The sequence below is a fragment of the Podarcis filfolensis genome, assembly GCF_964270895.1.
Source record: "Podarcis filfolensis genome assembly, chromosome: 5".
In the NCBI taxonomy this organism is placed as follows: Eukaryota; Metazoa; Chordata; class Lepidosauria; order Squamata; family Lacertidae; genus Podarcis; species Podarcis filfolensis.
In genome coordinates, this window is record NC_139608.1 from 85,214,591 (window position 1) to 85,234,782 (window position 20,192).

Sequence of the window (20,192 nt, forward strand, 5' to 3'; positions counted from 1 at the left end):
TAGATTAGATTAGATTAGATTAGATTAGATTAGATTAGATTAGATAATATTGGTGCCACCTCACTCCAAATCTTCTGATGACCTCTCCCAGCAGCTTCTGAAAAATAGCTTGGGGTGCAAGGTGGAACAGCAGAATGCGTTTTGCTCAGCTTTGCTCATTTCTGGTTGCAATTTAAGATGTTCATTATTACCTTTTAAAGTCTTAAGCAGTTTAGGGGCAAGATAATTTAAGGGCAGTTTGTTCCAGTTATAATTCTGCCTGTTCCTTACAGTCAGTTTGACAAGCCTCCCTATGTCCCTTGAGTAGCTGATGTAGAGTTAAATGGGGGTGGGGGAAACATCTTTTCTTTGGATTATGGATCTCCCCGTCATGAAAGATTCATTTTGCTTTTTCTCTTACTATTGCATTTTACTATCAAGTAAAGACCTCTTTGTTTAGGCAAGTTTCAATTTGCCCTTCTGTTAGACTTGTAGTTATATTGCTTTGCTCTGCTGTACGTCAGTTACTGTGATTTCACTATATCTTTTTGAAGGTGGGTTAGTAAATTTTAATCTGCTTTCAACAGTGTTAAGGTAGAGAGGCAAGGTAAAGATGGGGTAGATAAATAAAAATGTAGCTTAGGAATGGGAATGCAGCAAGAAGATTTTGATTGTTTTATTGGGGAGCCATTTTCAATTTATCATATTAATGGAACCACTTAAGGCACTCTATAGTGTAGCCTTATTTACTCAACAGCAGTGCAATATTTCAGAAGGCAGAGGACAACCTAGCTGGCTGCTAAAGTTCTGTTGATTGTTTTTCCTATACCATTTAAATATTTATGATGTAATAGAGGAAATGGAAGGATTTCGGACCATACATACATCTGCACATTTTCTCCAGGGAATTGAACCATTAAAAATTTGGGTTCAGTTCTGATTCATCAGCATTTTTTTTAACTCTCCAGTTTTGTTCTGGTTTGGACATTAACTTTAAAAAGAGGTTTAATAACCGGTTCAGACATGTTGAACTGTTGGAAGTAATATTTCATGCAGAGTAATTTCAGCCTCTTACTTTCAGTGTAGCCCTGAAAAGGGTTAACTTGAGATGCAAGTTTATTTGTAAACTTTTCTGAAGGTTTTCACATACAGAAATACAACAGGATAGAAAGAGGAAAATAAAACATTGAGATAGACAGTATAAGGGAATGGGAGGGAAAATATTTGGTTTTTTGAATGTGCTGTTCTTGTGCTGTGGAATGTAAGGAACTGTGACTCTTCCCTAGGCGTTGAGCATGTTGTCACCTAAAATTGTACTGTTAGATGGCCACATTGTGATTTTGTGTCTGTTTTGTATTTTATTGCATAAATTTTAACCAATTTCAGATATAGAATGAAGGCATATACAATTCCTGAGCTTCATTCTTCAAAAATGCCAAAGCAATAGTTATTAGCAGATTATACCCAAGAGTTGTATTTTTAGTTGTATCTTACCTCTATTATTAAGGATGCAGGCGGCGCTGTGGTCTAAACCACAGAGCCTAGGGCTTGCCGATCAGAAGGTTGGCGGTTCAAATCCCTGCGACGGGGTGAGCTCCCGTTGCTCGGTCCCTGCTCCTGCCAACCTAGCAGTTTGAAAGCACGTCAAAGTGCAAGTAGATAAATAGGTACCGCTCCGTCGGGAAGGTAAACAGCATTTCCCTGTGCTGCTCTGGTTCGCTAGAAGCGGCTTAGTCATGCTGGCCACATGACCCAGAAGCTGTCTGCGGACAAACACTGGCTCCCTCGGCCTATAGAGCGAGATGTGCGCTGCAAGACCAGAGTTGTCTGCGACTGGACCTTACGGTCAGGGGTACCTTTACCTTTACCTCTATTATTAATTATTTCTAACTAATTATAGATGTATTACATCTTGATTTTTATGCCTTTGAAATAGTCCAAATTAGTGCCCATCACATTAGGGGGCCCTGTGAAATGGCTGCTTTAGGCAGGAGTAATTCCTAATGGATGAGGCATTGCAGTTGGTTCCATTACATGCAATCTCTTTGAGAAAGTGAAGTGTATGCTATGCCCCTCTGAAGTCTTATCAGGTTACAGCATGCTTTCAGCTCAAAGCTGTATTTTGAAATGATATGTCATAGAATAACAGGGATGAATAACCACAGGCTCCTGATGTTCTTGGACACTTAGGTTTCCCAATACTAACGGATTAGAAGAAGGCATTCTTAAGACCTCCAGTCTGGTACCTTTGTAGTGGCTGCACTGGCCTGCATGTCTTTCCTATGCAAGATCTCCATCAGACAATACCAACAAGCACCACCAACTTGTTTCTTACATCCAAAGCTACTGTGTGCGAGATGTGCTATTGAACAGCATTTGCAGGTAAGCAACTTTCACTAATATCTATTGATCTGAAAAGACCTAGTCCTGGAAGACAGAGTGTATGGGCCACCCAGCAAACTCTATTACATGGGCTTCTGCTTGCTCAAGGGACCTCAACAGCAGTCTTTGTGTGGGCATAAGGTTTCTGGATTTGCTTGGAGCGGGGCTGTTAAAAATCTCTAGCAGTTGCCAGGCTCCTTGGATAGTTACTTGAAATTGTTAAAATATGGGAACTTGGGGAAAGGGAGCCATTCAGTCAGAATGAACTTGCCTTGGTTTTGCTTTTATTTAGATTAAGGTGGAGGAAACCTTTTCTAGCTTGAGAAACAATTTAATTGTTCTGTGTTGAACTTTTTCATCTTGAGCCATAATTATATACCACATCTAAACAATAGGTTGTACATTGGGAACCAATCAACCTTTTTCTTTCTAGCAAAAACAGCAATAGACCATGTATGGACTCAGGAACCCCAAGCCAGCCTCATCCTCAGTTCTCTTTGGGGATCTAGGGGTCACCTACTAGGGCTTCAACCTTAATTGATTAAATGACATTGCTTCATTAAATTTTGGATCTGTTTAATTGGGCATTGCCCCAATATCACCCAGTCTTTCATTTTAAACCCTTGTGACTCTTCTTTCCTTTGCATGTCCCTTGTTCTCCAGAAAATGGAAAGTCTTTTTCATGCTTCCATAGACACTTGAGAATCGTGCTCTGAATTCTCCTCTGAGAGTTCCTCCCATTTCTTAGTAGGGGGCATTATTGGAGGAAGCAGCACAGCATGACTTTGCTACACTCATTTTTCGCCTCCCTGGTGCTGTTTTATAAAATGAGGATAAAAGGTGCTGTTGGGCACCTTTCCCATTGGGAAATGGATTACCCAGAGCCCTCTGCAATGATGCTGGGGCCTTGTGCTAATATCCCTATTTCTGGTGGGAGAGGGAACCCAGCCAAGAAGGCACACTTCACTGCTGCTGGCACAACCTTTTTGTGTTTTTTTAATTGGTTCTTGCTTTGTTGCCTGGATGGGCGTAAAAAAGGAAAATTTATTCCAAGATGGTCTTTGGGAAGAGCTGAATGTATGCCTGCAATTACGTGTGAAAGATCATATATTGAGTTCCACTGTCCACCTGGGGTTTGGAGGTGGGTAGGTGCGAAACTTGTTAAAAATCACTATCTATCTATCTAGCAGAAATATATGCAGCAAACATTTGTCTTGCTAAATATTAAGAGGAACCCCAGTAAAGAGACAGATGTAATAAGAAAATATTATATAATCAGTAAATTAACCAACTAAAATCTGGTAAATAATCAGTTTTAAAGTTTGTTTAATTGGGTTGCAGCCCTATGAAATACTCAGTTTTAATGTGCATTTAATTGGCTTGCAGCGTGAATAACTACACTTATTTTAATTGAGCCCTGACTTTAACAAGATAAGCAAACAGCTTATTGTGAGTGTTAGAGAGGTGTTAAACCCATTCCTTATCTGTGATTTATTGACTGCACATTGCACACGCATCCCAGTGAGAGTCCAGATCATACCCTCCCTTCCAAACACACGCACCACAGGATCAAAATACACATTTTTAAGCTTGGGGGGGGGGGTCAGAGAGAAGAAACTGTAACAGTATAAGAAGCAAAACACCCACCACATCTCTGCCCTGCTGCTTCCTTGTTCAAAAATCCTTCAAGCTGCTTTTCTATTGCTGTTTTAAACTGGTATCAGGAGGCACTTTCAGTCTTGTCCATATTGCTATCTCTTGCTTGTAAGTGGTTGGTTGATTCAATAACTTTTTGCTATGCAGTCCTGTACAGTAGACAGTCCTGGTCTACTCAAAAATATTTCTTAGTTACTTCAATGGGGATTGTTCTAAAGTAAGTGAGCTTTAATGATGCCCTTTCAGTTCTATGCCTGGAAATAAACCTATAGAAATGCAATGCATTATTCACTTCCTAACAACTGGTCGACCCTTTTTGCAATGTTGTAGTTAATGCTAACTTGGCTGAAATAACTTCTCTTTTTCCAAGAAAACAAATTCAGGCTGTGATCCTAATCGCTCATGCTAGTGAGTGAGCACCATTGACTTGCCTCTGAGTTAACATGTATAAAATTACGCTGCAAGTGAGTGTTGAACAAGGTCTTTGTTTGGGAGCCATTATCCACTGTAGTTGGGAGGCAACCTAAGACCTGCAGGTCATAGTCAGTATGTTGTGCTTCCTGTGTGTGTTTGCCAAACTGAATATACAGCAGGGCTTTTGTGACTTTAAAGCCAGCTCTGGTGCTAGTGTTTGCTTAGAAAGTTGGAGAAAGCATTTGTCACGCACCGAAACGTTTCTAGATCTTGAAACTGACTTCTGTGCGCTTTGGAGAGCCAGTGTGTTGTGGTGGCTTCAGTGTGGACTATGACCAGGTTGGGCAAGGTTCAGATTGCTGCTCAGCCATTGGGCTCATTGAGTGACCTTGAGCAAGGCAGTCTCTCAGCCTAGTCTCACAGGAGTTGTGAGGATGGTGGGGGTACACACCATATACGTTGCCCTACATTTGTGGGAGGGAGGAAAATGTTATAGAAGGTGATGGTTATGGCCACATTAATAAATGTAAAATTCATTATAATCTAATTAAATTATGGTGGGCCGGGGTCAATGAAGTTAGCAGATGATGGATATTATTTTAAAATATATAAGATGTCCAGTTAGTGATCGATTGATTTGCAGAACGTTTTAGTGGAGATTTATTAGTAATGATCACAGTGGCTTCTCAGATTAGGATAATACAAACAAGCTATTGGGAGGGCTTATAAATAGAGCAGTATTGTATAAAATGCCAAGTATGCATGACTGCGTTTTGAATCAGGCTCTTGCAAAGGGGCAGGTTTCCTGATTTATGTATGTAGTATCTAATATGTAAGGACCACCTGCACCCTTAGAACTTGCCCAAACCCTACAGTCCCTTGAAAGCCCTTTTTTTTTGTCCCACCACTAAGGATGAGCCTATTAGTGAATATTACGGGCAAGGATTTTCAGTGGTGGCCCCTCAGTTGTGAATCTCCTTCCCTGGAGAACTCCACTTAGCTCCTCCCCACACTAGTACACAGGAGAAACAAACCATAATCCTTTCCTTGGTGTTATGTCCAAGCTAGGGGTTGTGGTTCGTTTCTCATAAACACATGACCATAAGTAAACCAAAACTACCGTCTTTTTCGCTCTATAAGACGCACCCAACCATAAGACGCACCTAGTTTTAGAGGAGGAGAACAAGAAAAAAAATATTCTCTCCCTCTCTGCGCAGTGCCTCTCCAGCGAAGCGAAGTTAGAACAGCAAGAGGGATCGCTGTGCAGCGAAAGCACCGATCCCTCTCGCTCTCCTGGCTTCTGGGATAGCTGCACAGCCTGCATTCGCTCCATAAGACGCACACACATTTCCTCTGACTTTTTAGGAGGGGAAAAGTGTGTCTTATAGAGCGAAAAATGCGGTAATTGTGGTTTTCTTGGAGTTTAAAAAGATCACCATCCCTAGTTCAACCATCACGCTGAACAAAGGATCATAGCTTGTCCGTTTCCAGTCACAAGAGTGCTTGCTAAACTAAGGCTATAGATTGGAATGCCTCAGTTCTGATTTTTTTTATTTTTAAGAATGATGTTTTGTGGTATTTGTGAACCTGTTTGCTCCGTTACTAAGATATTTAAGACAAACTGTCACTAGTGCGTGTTACTTGAGTGTGATTGACAGCCCTCTTGTACCACTTCAGAAGACAATGGAATGTGCACCTTGAAGGGAGAGAACATGCTTGACTTCCTGCTTAAGTCTGAAGTTAAAAGGCTTCATGAAGAGCATTAAGTAGTTTCACAGTGCAGATCAAATACCGATTATGATGGAGAAAAAACGTGACTTGGAAATGTTGAAGAAAGTTATTTCTGCTTGATTCATCTGTTTTTAAAGGAGTGGTGAAAAGAAGATAAAAATAACCAGCCAATTCTGCATAATCCTCTAGGTTCTTTGTGACTGGCTTGACTTTTGCACCTACTCACGAGCCAAGCTTTCCCACGCGTGCTATAAGCATTCTGTTACTTCCTGGCTTGGATGTGTGTGGAGTTGGGCAAATAGTTTAAACTTCCCAGGATTCCGGTGTTAGCTTTTAGCCCTTTCATTTACGGGGGGAAATCTGTGAATGTTACCTGATTACATGTTGACTAGACTCCATGTGGACTACAGGAGGAAAATAAGCAAATTTATTTATTTACTTATTTATTTCATAGAATTTATGTACCACTTGATTGGTTGTTGTTGTTTTTTTTTTAAAAAAAACAACCTTCAAAGTGGTTAGCCAAGGAAAAAACAATATACATATCTGTCTGCTTTTTATTTAAATGCATGTCTAGTTTGGCCCCTACACAATCAGCCCTTGAAGGAAATAGAGGAAAGCACTGCTCTCTCACAGAAGATTTTCTCTAATTAGTGTTGGGCAAGGCAACACTTCCCTTGTTTCTCAAAGCCCTATCTAGTCTGACAAACAAGGATGCAAGAGCTGAGCCATATGTGATGGCTGTATTCAAGTTAGAGAATGCTTATTTTAACATGCCAATTCACTGCGGTGTACCAAGTATCAAAATATAACAAAACCGAGGTCCCTTTCTGTCATAATTTGCTGCACCCAAAGTGTTGCAGCTCCTGTTGTCCCTACTGCAAATGACTACCAGCCACCCAAGTGTTCTTCCCCCCTAAACCTATGGGTAGGATTCTACAAGAGTCAGCTCTTTGAACACTTACAAATATCTTCCTCATGAAAATGCATGTAACATTACTCAGTTAACTTTGTTTAATCAAGGTCATGGCTTAATATCAATGTCTAGTTACAAAATAATTGAAAAAGATTTTGCCATAGTTTAAATCTTCTGGGTTGTACACCTATTGCTCCTCTGCTATGTATGTGATTATTCTCTCTGCGGAAAGTAGCAGTGAACACAGCTGGTTCTCTGTCACCCTCACCACAGGCTTAACAGAGTGTCTGCTTGACAGATTGTGATTGCATACATGTGCGTCCGAAGGAGGATACAAATACTAGGAGATAAAACACTCAGTGGTTCATTTAAGGTGGATGCAGCAACGCTACTTTGGCATGTCCACATAATTTCAAAGGCAGCTTATGATATGCTATCACTAATATGCTACTTAATACATTGTAACACAGCCAGTCTAATAATTCTCAAGAGCTTAGAAACAGCACAGAACTTTGTACAAGATTAGAGAAAGGAAAAACTTTAGAGCCATTCCACTTCCCTATGTGATATTGCCACCACTGTCATCATATTGCCAACCTCAAACACAACACATTCTGATGCTTAGCATGAATGCAGATGCAATGTTTCTCTGAGGACTTATTATTATTATTAATCCTTAGGGTTGGGGGAAGGAATCTTTGTTAAAGGTTTAGACCTTTAAATAAACCGTTTGTTGTTTCTAATATGTTTATATTATCTGATTGTAAGTTGCTTTGGTAGGTGCAAGATGTAGGATATCAATTTTTTAAATTAATATATGTTTAAATCATGTAGACAAGAAGTATAAAAGGTCTAGGGCTAGTTGTCTTTTGCATCTATATATACTTTTCTATCAGGTGTCAATTGTAGCCTGTTATCAGGATTAAATATTTAGGAATCCTGTACTTTTCTAAAGGCCGTTTTGTACCATAATGGAATTGGGTTAAAGACTTTGGGCCACACAGAGAGTAATACATGTGCAATCAGACACCACAAAGCACCTGTTGCACTCAGGTTTCTGTCAAATCATTGCAAAGTGGAAATTCAGGTCTGATTGATGCTCAAAAGTATGAGGAGGTACAAATCCCACAGATCTGTTTCTTATCAGGTGCTCCACACAGTAAACAAATGCTGACTGATGGCAGAGCTTTTGAACAGATGAGTTTCAGATAATGGAAAGAACCTTGGCTGTTTCTCATCTCCAGTTTGGCAGCTAGATTTATAGAAGCTGAAGAACACCTGAAATTGGTTGTCTCTCTCGTGATAATGTCAGTAGAGTCAAAACAGGCCTGTATAGTGGAGGTCCTGGGCAGGTATCTGCCATTAGTATTGAGTTTAGCATGTATGCTCATTTTAGCTTTCTGTTGGTGAGAATTCAGTGGTTCCTGTTTACACTGCTGCTGTTTCTAAGTGTGTCTGGGTTATCTCAGAGCTATGGGTTAGTTCTACGCAAGCTTAATCACCCCAGGCTGCTGATCTTGTGCCTTACCTATGACAAATCTCAGCTGTTTTTCAGTGGCGAGTGGTGACTCCTATACGAGCTTGGAGGTCCTTGGAACAAGCCAGTTTAGTGCCAAACTTCCCCTTTGGTTTGTCACTCACTCATTGTTGAAAATTGTTCTGTTGTAACCGAGTTGAGAGAAACTGACAAGCAGATGCCAGTAACTATGGATTCTTTTTCACATCACAGAAGAAAATCAGTGTTGACACATTTCACCTTCGGAATAGAAGCATTAAACGTTCATTTTCCACACTTCATGAGAACTGTTGCAGTGCCATTCAAAGTCTGACTTTTTTGGTGCTTTCTTTGATGTAATTCTACCAAGGTATACTATGGAGCCCTCTAGATTTAGATCAGTGGTAGCCTATGTGGTTGCTTCCAGATGTTGTTGGACCACAATTCTCATCTAAGTATGGCATATGCTGATTGATTCATGGTGGTAAATGTTCTGCCTGGGTTTTTACTATTTTACTTACCGATTGCAAATCATTGACCATATCTTTTATTGGAATGTATAAGAAATATTTTTTATATCGGGATTTGTAGTCTTCGATGTTATGTTTTCATTTAGATACATAGTGCAGCTTAGAAAAGCCATGTTTTGCCCTGGATATTTTAAACTGTGGAAATGTTTGTTGAATTGTCAGTAGTACATCTAAACAGAACGTCTTAACATATAAAAACTCCACCAAGCACATCTATGAACATTGTTGTATCATAGTTCCTCACTTATATGATCTGTGGGTATCTCTGCTGCTAAGAAGTGGATTCTGTTTAAATATGGATCTTATCATTAATTTATACTTTTATTGCATTTTGGGGTTAGATAAAAAGTTGTGCATTGCTGTGCTGAATATTTTTCCTGGCTAGTCAGCTACTTCAGGATGGATGCACTCTTGGTGACCCATCCTTACTGAACTTCTGGATCAGACTTGTGTGGCTTTCCACCTTCCCATTCAGCACTTCCATCAGGAACAATGTATCTTATTGTTGGGGTGTGTGTTTATCTTCAACCTATAAATATTGCTCTCTGTGTGCGCACCACGGAAGCTTCAGTAAAGTGGTCAAGCTCGCCAACACGAAACTGTTGCTTTACGCGGAGTTGTTTTGCTTGGCATACACAAAACACACACTTCATATAGGTTGCACGAAGACTTTTCTCCCTCTGGTCCCAGAGAGGTTTCTGTACTTCAGAGCGCTTGCTGAACAAAATCTGCTCACAAGTTCTGAGTCAATTTGCACCAAGTCCTGCAACAGCTTAGAGCAGTGTTTGCCAACTGGTGGTCAGCAGAGCCCATGGGGTCCACATAACCCACCTGGGGGTTCGTGGCACCACTCACATAACAAAAACTACCATAGAGATACCATAATTTTCAAAAGTAGGGGGGTCTGTGGCTTGGCTTTTGAAAAACAGGGAGATTGCAGTACTGAGCTAATTGAGAACCACTGGCGTAAAGTTTTTTGAGTCCTGAAGTCTGGCAATTCTCCAAGTCTTCTTCTCAAATGAGCTCTTCTCAAAGTGTTCAAATAACTCCACTGTTCCATGGCAGTCCACCCCTTCCTGGTAACCACCCACTACCCACACCATAATCAGAGCTCTTTTATACAGAGGTTGCATACCTAATCTGCCCAGTAACACTGATAAGGAACTCATCAGATTCAGCTAGGTGCATCTAGGGAATTAGCTCTTTCCTCACTACTAATGGAATTAACCCATTAACACTTACAGCTTTTAAAATACACAACCCTTGAGCAGCCATATTCCTGGTTTCCCAGTCCTCGGAAGAGAACAGAATGATTTTATGATGTGACAGTCAACTAGTAGCATGGCTCTCAGTAGATCTCCTTAGTGTGTGATTAAGTGGTGTGAGGGCATAGGGGTTAGCAAGCCTGCGTTTCTCCTTAAACAGAAGGGTGAAGTTTTGCTGCCTTCTCCACAGATGTTAAAAATATCAAATAATCCATACTCTAGCCCTTATTGTAATCATGGAAATGAATGATTTATCAAAGCTCTCCCTCGCGGATACCATCTGTCAAGTGCAGAGTGAGAGTGATGTTTGCCTCTGCTTCCTTGCAGTCTGCTCTTTGCTGTGTAAGAGATGACAAGTGTCAGGTGCAGGGAGAGCAGGGAATTATTAGTGCAAATGTTAGCCCTCTTGGGAAAAGATGTTTTAACTCCTTTAAAAGGACCTCCATCCCCTCCAGTCAAGTAATCCTTGTTAGAAAACCACTATCTGAAATGCCACCACAATAAAAATACTAGTCCAGTAATTTTGAACCTGTATTAATTATTGTGCCATCTCAGATCTGCACATTTGTAGTGAGACTGGAGCGATTTCAACAGTGACAAGGTGGGATATCACTGAAAATCCTTTCTTTTTCAAAAGACCAGTCGCGGGCGAGGTGAGGGCACACCCAGAATTGTGTTTCTTAAGGGAATCCAAAAAATGCCCATATTAGCAGATGCACAAAGAATGTAGTTATGTTTTCCCAAAAAAAACTAGAAGGATAATCACTTACAGGTATAGCAAAGTTGCTAAGTCAGATTACCTGGTTCTTGCAGAAGACATTTGAAAATTAGAATTATTATAGAATAATGAGATAGTCACAGTGAAACTTCTTGGTTCATTATTGATTGACAGACAGAATGTGACAGAAGATGTCACCTGTAGCTTGGCATTGGCATTTGGGGGGTTTAAATGGATTTCTTTAGGTGCTAGGTAAAGGTTTATCTATCTAAAGAAGTTTTGTGCTGTCTTTTTACCCTTACTGTTGTTACAGAAGTGCTGACTTGGTGTCCTCATAATGTCATTAGAATGAGCACAATGCCATTTAAGTGTTCTTAAATCACATTTGAAAGGGAATGAGAAGTGAGTATCCTTGGCTGAATTGTTTCTAGGATTTGCCACCTCAACCAGTACGATTCCTTATCCATAAGACAGGAACTTTAGTTAAACACATGTTTAGGAGATCTGGAGCATACTACTGGTTCTTGTTAGACATAGAAGGTGAAGGGCAACAGCCATTTTGTAAGTATTGAACCCCGATGACATAGTTCCCTAGATCAGGCCAAATGTTCTGTTCTGGTTCTGCAAGAGGAGCCCATGGAGCAAGGCAAGGTGGTTGTTGTAGCACGAAGGAGAGAGAGCTCTTGGTAAGCATCTAGCTCTGCTTTTCAGCTTTTACTTCCAGTCTTACCGCTTCTATTTTCTGCCCCCTTTCAGAGGACTAGGATCAACACTCTGGTCTGAAGATAGGCACTTCCTCTGCCTGATTAATTCCTTGCCCTGTTGGACTGGCAAGTTAGTATGGAAGGTGCACAATTCATCAGGGGAAGGTGCCCATGAAGAACCTTGCTGCAGTATCCTGGGCCCTGGTGCTGTGACTTCTAGTTCTGTGGCAGCTACCTGTCAGCTGCTACTTCAGTGATCCCCTCAACACTAGCATCAGAGCCAGGAACCCAGTCTGGCTCCTTAGCCTGTGTATTGGTCATTGCTGGACTCCAGAGCTATGACACCAAGATCCATCTGTCCCAGGACTCTGCTTCCAGCAGTGGCCAATCATATAGCTTCCAGTGCATTATACTAATCCAAACTGGGTGTAACCAGGGAATGAATGATTGTGGCCAAGCTATTCCTTGTCTCGGAAGGGCTGTAACTGACAAATCCAACACAGCTGGTGAGAGGAACTTCATGATAGCAGAAGCCTCTTGGGACACCAAAAACAACACTAGATAGGACAATATCCCTACACTGTAACCCTGTCCAGAATAAGCTGAAGGCTTCCTCCCAGGGCAGAAGAATTACTCACCAGTGTTTTGTCCTACTTGTCTGGATTGAACTGGAGGGAGCCAAAATATAAGCAAGGAGAAGAAGCGGTGTGTGTGTCAGAGAGAGAGAGAATGTCCTAAATCAGTGGTTCCCAATTAGCTAAGTACTGTGGACCCCCTGTTTTTCAAAAGCCAAGCCATGGACCTCCCTACTTTCAAAAATGTAGATATCGCTATAGTAATTTTTGTTATATGAATGGTGCCACCATACTCTCCAATATGTCCCAGTGCAAAAACCAGGATGCGTGTCTTCCAGGCTGTGCTCCTGTGCAAGTCATGTGACCCACGCATGTGTTTTGGGGTGTGATGATCTCGCATGAGATCTGTATCTGGCCATGATCTCTCAAGCTTTTGAACACCATGCTCTCGCATGAGAGCACATCCCCCCCCCCAATGGAATTCCCTGGACAGTTGACCGGTATGTGCCATGAACACCCTGAGTGGGTTATGAGGACCCCTTGGGGTCTGTGGACCACCTGTTGGGAACCACTGTCCTAGATACAGCCCTGTTTCTTGTATGGAGCTTTAGTAAAACGTGTGTTCTCTTACCGATGGTGCTCATAAATCAGACCTATACTGAATATTCCCATTTTGCTCTGTCTCATTATGTATTCTGACTTTTATATAGTTGCTAGTAGTTAACCACAAAAGCATTTCAGTTTATGTAAATTCATACGGTTGCTGTTCTTTTGAGTCTACTTGTTTGTTTTTTTACAAGCTGTGTTTCTATCAGAACAGTTAATGTTTCAACACTGGAGCTGTCGTTTTCCATTTTAATATGCCACTCCTCTTCTGGCTCTCCATTTTGTTCTGTTTAGGTTTTTGTTAAGTAATGGAGAACGACTTTTGCATAATTTCTTCAGAAGACAAAGTATAATTAGCTGTTAAAAGCAAAACATATCTGGAGTGGAAATAGGAAATGCCTATCTTTCATAGTTCTTTGGGGCTATATTATCATTATTATTATTATTATTATTATTATTATTAGGCTCTGAAAACAATTTATCTCTTAGCAGAGGTATTTACTTGATTTCAGAGCTCCTCTCAACTGAACTGGATATTGCCTGGAGATACAGCCATGCCAAAGGGACAGATAGATAGATAGATAGATAGATAGATAGATAGATAGATAGATAGATAGATAATACTTTATTCGGCTATAAGCCCACAAGGTAAAACCAATCAATAAATAAAATAGCATTTTACTTTCTAAAATATCAACTAAAATATTTCAACGCATAATCTCCTTCACGTTACATACAATCTCTAGATGTACCATATTGTGGCCTTGAATATAAAGATGGTGGATAGAGTTTACTAGATTTTTAATAGTCATGCAGCATTCCATGAAGTCTTTTATATGAAAGAACTGAATTCAGGAATCTGGCAACCTGTAATGTTCTATAAGAGTCAATGTCCTGGAGTAGGTACGCTAGATGTAATTCAGGTGGTTTAGCAACAGTTTCCAAAATGATTGAACTCAGAATCCTTGATCGGGGAACAATATATGCCAAAGGGACTTCTTTTCCTCTGGTGAATAAATCCACCAGGGAACCTTCTTACTTTGTCATTTTCATGTCTTTAAGCAACTGTGAGCATGTGACAGCTTGAAAAAGCCAAACTCTCCGGGCAACTTATCAGTGCATACCACAGTGTAGTGTCAGGTGCTGTTGTCTGTCTGTGTGGCCCCCATTAGCCCCCTCCTTTTCTTTTCTTTTCTTCTCCTCCCCTCCCTTCCTCCTTACCTTATTGATGTGGCTTTTTGAGTTGTCATTCTGCTTGGCAGTGTGTTATAGCGTTCTTTTTTTAATTCTCTTGCCATGGAAACAAAAGGGAAAGTCAGGGTTTTTTGCCTTCCCCCAAACCGTGCAGCACTACTACAATGTTCTCTTCTGCAAGGGATAAGGTAGGATTTGCTTCATCTGTTCTGTGTGTGAATCAGCGGAACGCTTGTTTAGTTTCTTCTAAACAAAAAATGCTTTTGATTCGCTGCCAGATTCTTTTTGGGTGCTCAGCGAATGGAGTTCAAAGCCTTGCCATGGTCAAATGTTTGGTGTGTGTAAACGGATTTGATAAGGACAGGAATGGATCTGCAAATCCTTAGAAGAGAAATGTGAGCTAGATAGGTGTTGTGATACGAAGTGTGGAATTCTGCTATGCCCAGCCTCTCTTTGGACAGCACCACAGTTCCTACTGTTTCTGGAATTTCAGTGAGTAATGTGAATACTTTCCAGAGTTGTTCTGGGCAAAGGACGGGGTCCTTCCCTTCATGTCCTTTAAATCTATGTAGACCTTGCTGTATTTTACTGGGGGTGTAGGTTGTTGTATACACACACAGTCTCCATCTCAAATAGATGGCAGAGGAGTAAACACAGTATATGATTTAAGGAACTGTGTTTTCACAGACTATTGACAACTTTGGAGTAAAGAAAAAAAACAGCAATGGCATTTAATGACTTCTGGGCAACTTAGCAACTATGTGGTCAATGAAAGAATGAAAGGAGGGGCATTTCACTTGAAGCACTGGTCATGTAGAGCTAGCAAGTGCTTCCTTCACTTCCCTTTGGGACCTAAATAGTTTGTTTTAGCTGACAGAAGCAGATATTGTAAACCACATTATGGGCGCAAAAGATAGAGAAAATGCTTGGGTTACCAACTTGCAAGGTGAGGTATTTGAGGTATTTTACATTTAAATGTGATGATCTGCCTGTTTGGCAAAAGAAAAGCCCTTCTTGGTTTTGAACACTTCAGATCCATTTTGTGGATTTCAGAAATATTTTTTAGTAAAATCAGGGGTCATCAAGAGTCTTTTAGGGCTTGTCTGCAGTAAGCTTTTGCCACACACTTTCTGGACACAGGCCTGCGGTTAAGAACTCTGTGTCAGAGCATACATTATTTTTAATATTGCCCCAGAGCTTTCCCTGCGAAAACCTGCTATTTAGTGCTCAATCGGAGCAATGTCAATTCAAGTTTTAAGTGGATTGCCATTTGCTCCAAATGATCTCTAAAGAGTGGGTTTTTGTGGGGAAAGCTTGAGCAAAAATGGGGGGGGCATTTGGACTTGGAGCTTTAAAGCGCCTGGGAAAATTGTTGGAAAGGTAAGTGTGGATAAATCCTTTGTTTCTTCTTATCTGTTCTCTGGAAGGTTTTTATTATCATTGCTTTTGATTTTCTGGTAAGACTTTTATCGAAATAGTTCTGAGCCCCCTTTTCTGTTTAAAAATACTTCATCTTTTTGTTTAAAAATACTCATGGTAGCTTACAACTGCAATGTAAAAATCAGCTCATGTTCCTACAGTTCATTGTGGGGAGAATGCATATGCTTACATTTTCAGCTCAATTTTGCTGAAAATTGTTAAAGAGCTTTAAAAGAAAATGGGAAAGGCTGAGATTGTAATCCGCTTTGAGAATTTACCTGTTCCGTGACTTCTGAGAGTCTACTTCACCTGGATTGTCAATTGTTTTAGCTGCTACCATGTGTTCAGTGGCTCCCCCATGATTTAAATAAACCAATAGAATCATAAAAGAAGTATGGAAAATTTAGGATTTTGTAAAGGTTGCCACACTCCACATTGGCAAGAATCTACAATTTGCCAATTGCTGATACAAGTGTTCATTCTTCAAACCCAGTCAAGCACTGGATCAAATTGAAAGTGGCCTGGTTTTGTTTTGTTTGTTTTTTCAAAAAAATATTTTATAAGGTCAGAGATAGAGGGGAAGGGTGATGCAACAGTGCTGTGTTGCAGCTGTCATCTTATTAGTGATAGGAAGTAGTTCGTTTGCAAAACTGACCTCTCGGCCACTGAACTTATTATTGAGAAGCTTGCAAAGCTGATAGCACTCAGGTCAATGTACTGTGCTTCTGCTCCCGTTTCCATTGTGGAGAGTAAGAAAAGCAGTTTTCATCCTTTTCTTTCTACTGGCCAGTTGACCTGATGAGTTAGTGGAAGTGGGAGAGCTATCTTCTAAAAGGAATTGTTTCCAAGGAAATCCTTATCACATTTTTAACCTGTTTGCTAACCACAATGTTATGGGGGACTTTGTCAAATGCATAATAAAGATAAATTATGTCCACAGAATTCCCATAATCCATTAAGAAAGTAAACTGATGACAAAAAGAGAGAGAGATAAGATTAGACCAGCAGGGTTTATTTTTGCAAATCCATACTGGCTCCTGCTAATCCCTACATTGTTACCAATAATCTGAGCAAGAAGTGTCATTGCAAAAAAGTGACTGGAATAGCAGACCATGTTTTAGGACCCAGGAGTCATAGCTTTAAAAATCACCAGCTTTAATATAAATCAATGCAAAACTTAATTATTTGGGTTCCATGCAAGCAGCCATGTGATACCAGTGTTCAACCTACCGTATTTTTCGCTCCATAGGGTGCACCTGACCATAAGGCGCACCTAGTTTTTAGAGGAGGAAAACATGAAAAAAATATTCTGAATCAAATGTTGTACTAAACTATTTAAAGCAGCAAAGCGGGTGTCTCCTGTCCGCTTTGCTGCTTTAAAGCGAGCCTCAGAGGAGGGAAGGAAGGGGAACCATGGCTTATCTAAGTCCAGTTAATAATGCTGAGCCTGATTTTATATGCATCTCAAAGCCCTTGACATATATACATTATAATGACAAGCCGAGATAGGCCTCCTGCATAGGAGGAGGGGAGGAGAAGAGAGGGAGCCATCATAGCTCAATAGGGAGAGCATGGAGAAGATCCCAAGTTCAGTCCTTGAAAGCTTCTCCAGGTAGGACTGAAGGTGTGTCTCCTGAAACCCAGGTGAGCCTCTGCCCATCAGTGAAGACAAAACTGAGCTAAATGGGCTCAGGGGTCCTGACGTGGTACAGGGAAGGTCCCTCTGTTCCTGCTTAAATTAGCCCTTTCTTCAGAACCATGGGGACTACAATCTTAGTTTGTTTTTAAAGGGAACAGCTGTAACCTCAGTGGCTTTGCATGCAGAACACCACACGTTCAATCCCCAGCCTCTCCAGGCCTGAAACTCTGGCAAACTGCTACCAGTCAGTGTTGACATTACTAAGCTAGATGGAGTAGTGGATCCGACTCCTTATAAGGCAGCTTCCTAGGTTCCCATTAATGCTTCAGATCTGGGTGTGAGGCTTGCTGTCACGTTTAGTGTGGCGAGGGTGGTTCTTTGCACATCTGGAAGATGACTGTGTCACCTCCCATCACCCTCTTGAAGGTGCTTTTACAGCTCGGGGAAAAGGGCAGGCAGCCACAGCATGTGTAGATTGTAGCATCCTGAATTAAGGGAGGGATTCCCCTTGCAGCCAAAGGGTTGTTTGAGGCCACCACGAAAGAGCTGATCTTAAGCTTGAAACCAGGACTTGCTCTTTAACCATGCTGCTCCTCCAGTTGCCAATGCCATCCATGTAACCTTGTGTGAATATCAAGTGTGGGTTGTGTCCAGGAACCTGGGAGGATTTCTTTCACATGAATGCATGTTTTCGTCTTTAAATAAACAGCCCATGCAAGTTTCCAGCTCTTATGGCCATGCCTGGCTGTCTCAGTGGAAATCTGGGGAGGTTGAGGTGGACTTTCCAGTGGTCAAAGTCTTCCTGCCCAGCATCTATTTCCTGCCCTCTTTCCCCACTGAACCCCCGAACCCTGCTTCAAAGCAAGCCACGGAGGGGATTCCCTCCACTTTGAAGCAGGAAAGTGGGAGAGGAGCTGCTTACACGGGTGTAAGCTGCTCCCCTCCCACTTTCCTGCTTCAAAGGGAGCCCGGGAGGAGGGAATCTGCTGCAGCCTCGAGCAGCGAGAAGGATCCATGGGTCCCCTCCTTCCCTCCTCTGTGGTTGCTTTGAAGCAGGAAAGTGGGAGAGGAGCTGCTTACACAGGTGTAAGCGGCTTCCCTCCCACTTTGCTGCTTCAAAGCGAGCCACGGAGGAGGGAGGGACCAACGGAATCCCCTTCCCTCCCTCCTCCCTGGCTCAGCTCAGCAGCCACGGCTCTTGCTGGGTTTACAATGAGCCGGAAGGAGGGACAGACGGCAGTCCATCCTCCTGCCTCCCTGTAAACCCAGCCAGAGCCGCAGACACACTCTATGCAGCTCTTGCTTTAAAGGGAGAGCTGCGCAGAGCTTGTCGGCAGCAGCGGCTCTTGCTGGCTTCGCTCCATAAGACGCACAGACATTTCCCCTTACTTTTTAAGGGGAAAAAAGTGCGTCCAATGGTGCGAAAAATACGGTATTTCTCTTTCAGCTGCTGTCACAGCCTCATTGTCTCTGTTTACATGTAGGTTAGTGAAGGACTCTGTTGAATAGGACTTGCTCTCATTAATAATAGAATTCCAGAAGCTTCCCTTCTAGATTTTATCATATCAGAGCTTAGGATTCTCTTTCACTGCAAATACAAGAACACTTAATTTCTGAATATGGGTATATAAGGATGAGGTTGATTCTATAGCAGGGGTCAGCAAACTTTTTCAGCAGGGAGCTGGTCCACTGTCCCTCAGACCTTGGGGGGGGCCGAACCAATTTTTTTTCGGGGGGGGGGGAGAATTCCTATGCCCCACAAATAACCCAGAGATGCATTTTAAATAAAAGGACACATTCTACTCATTTAAAAACACGCTGATTCCAGGACTGTCCGCAGGCCAGATTTAGAATGCAATTGGGCTGGATCCGGCCCCCGGGCCTTAGTTTGCCTACCCATCTTCTATACAGTGGTACCTCGGGTTACAGACGATTCAGGTTACAGACTCTGCTAACCCAGAAATAGTACCTTGGGTTAAGAAGTTTGCTTCAGGATGAGAACAGAAATCATGCGGCGGTGGCATCGGGAGGCCCCATTAGCTAAAGTGGTACCTCAGGTTAAGAACAGTTTCAGGTTAAGAACGGACCTCTAGAACGAATTAAGTTCTTACCTGAGGTACCACTGTAGTGTTCTTTAAGAACGAGTGAAAAAGGGGTCACAGCATTACCCTTACAAAGTTATGCAGGAAAGGTGCGTAATTATTCTTAACTGCCGCCCCCCGCCCAGTCCATTGGAGAAGGAACTGAAATTGAAACATTGCATTGGAAGGTTTCTTCAGTATTAAATTACAGATCAATTTGTCAAACTGATAGCACAGTGCAGTTGAGAAAAGTGAAGGCGGGGGATATGCATGCCTTCTCATAATATTGAGGAATGTCTCTTCCTTTGCACTGTGGCTCGAGTCTGAAGATGAAAGGCATACATTCTTTCAGGACTTGACAGGTGCTCTCAGGTGAAGAGCTGGAGCCGAGACGCATTCCAGCATTGAAGAGGTATCTTTAAAATGATGCTGTCATGCCAGTCAGGCTGGGTTGGAAGGCTGAATAAAGACTGAAATGCTGGAAGTAGTACAAGAACATTCCTATATATAATGCTGGATGGGGGCATTTGGTTCTTAAACCCAAGGGGAGGGGGGGTAAAGCAATTTTGCACACATGTGAATGTGCTTGGCTTCTTCTTCCTTCAGATGCTGTGCTTATCGTTGTATTACTTGGCTTCTGGACCACTCCCCAGGGCTCTCCTAACAAATTCAGGGCCTGGGGTGGGTGTCTAACAATCCTTTGTTTCCCATTACAAAATGCTCAACTCTCAGACATCCACAGAAGGTAAAAAAGGGGCCTTTCTGAGAGGTGCTTGTCTACTTGTAAAGCTAATATCTCTCTCGCCACACCTGCTGCCTTCAGTGAGAAATGGTTAGGAGAAGTAGAAGTGGTGAAGAGAAAGGAGCAGAGGAGCTAAACCGGCCCTG

General features: G+C 41.8%; 1 protein-coding gene across 6 annotated transcripts in view; it reads left to right on the forward strand.

Moving 5' to 3' along the window:
- NDST2 (N-deacetylase and N-sulfotransferase 2) overlaps positions 1-20,192 on the forward strand; it is a 102,393-nt gene that overhangs the window by 46,872 nt on the left and 35,329 nt on the right. For all 6 annotated transcript variants that reach the window (XR_014548619.1, XM_083615573.1, XM_083615570.1 and 3 more), the window contains one exon: positions 2,170-2,361. The gene's annotated coding sequence lies outside the window, so the exon portion shown is untranslated. The remainder of the gene's footprint in view (positions 1-2,169; positions 2,362-20,192) is intronic.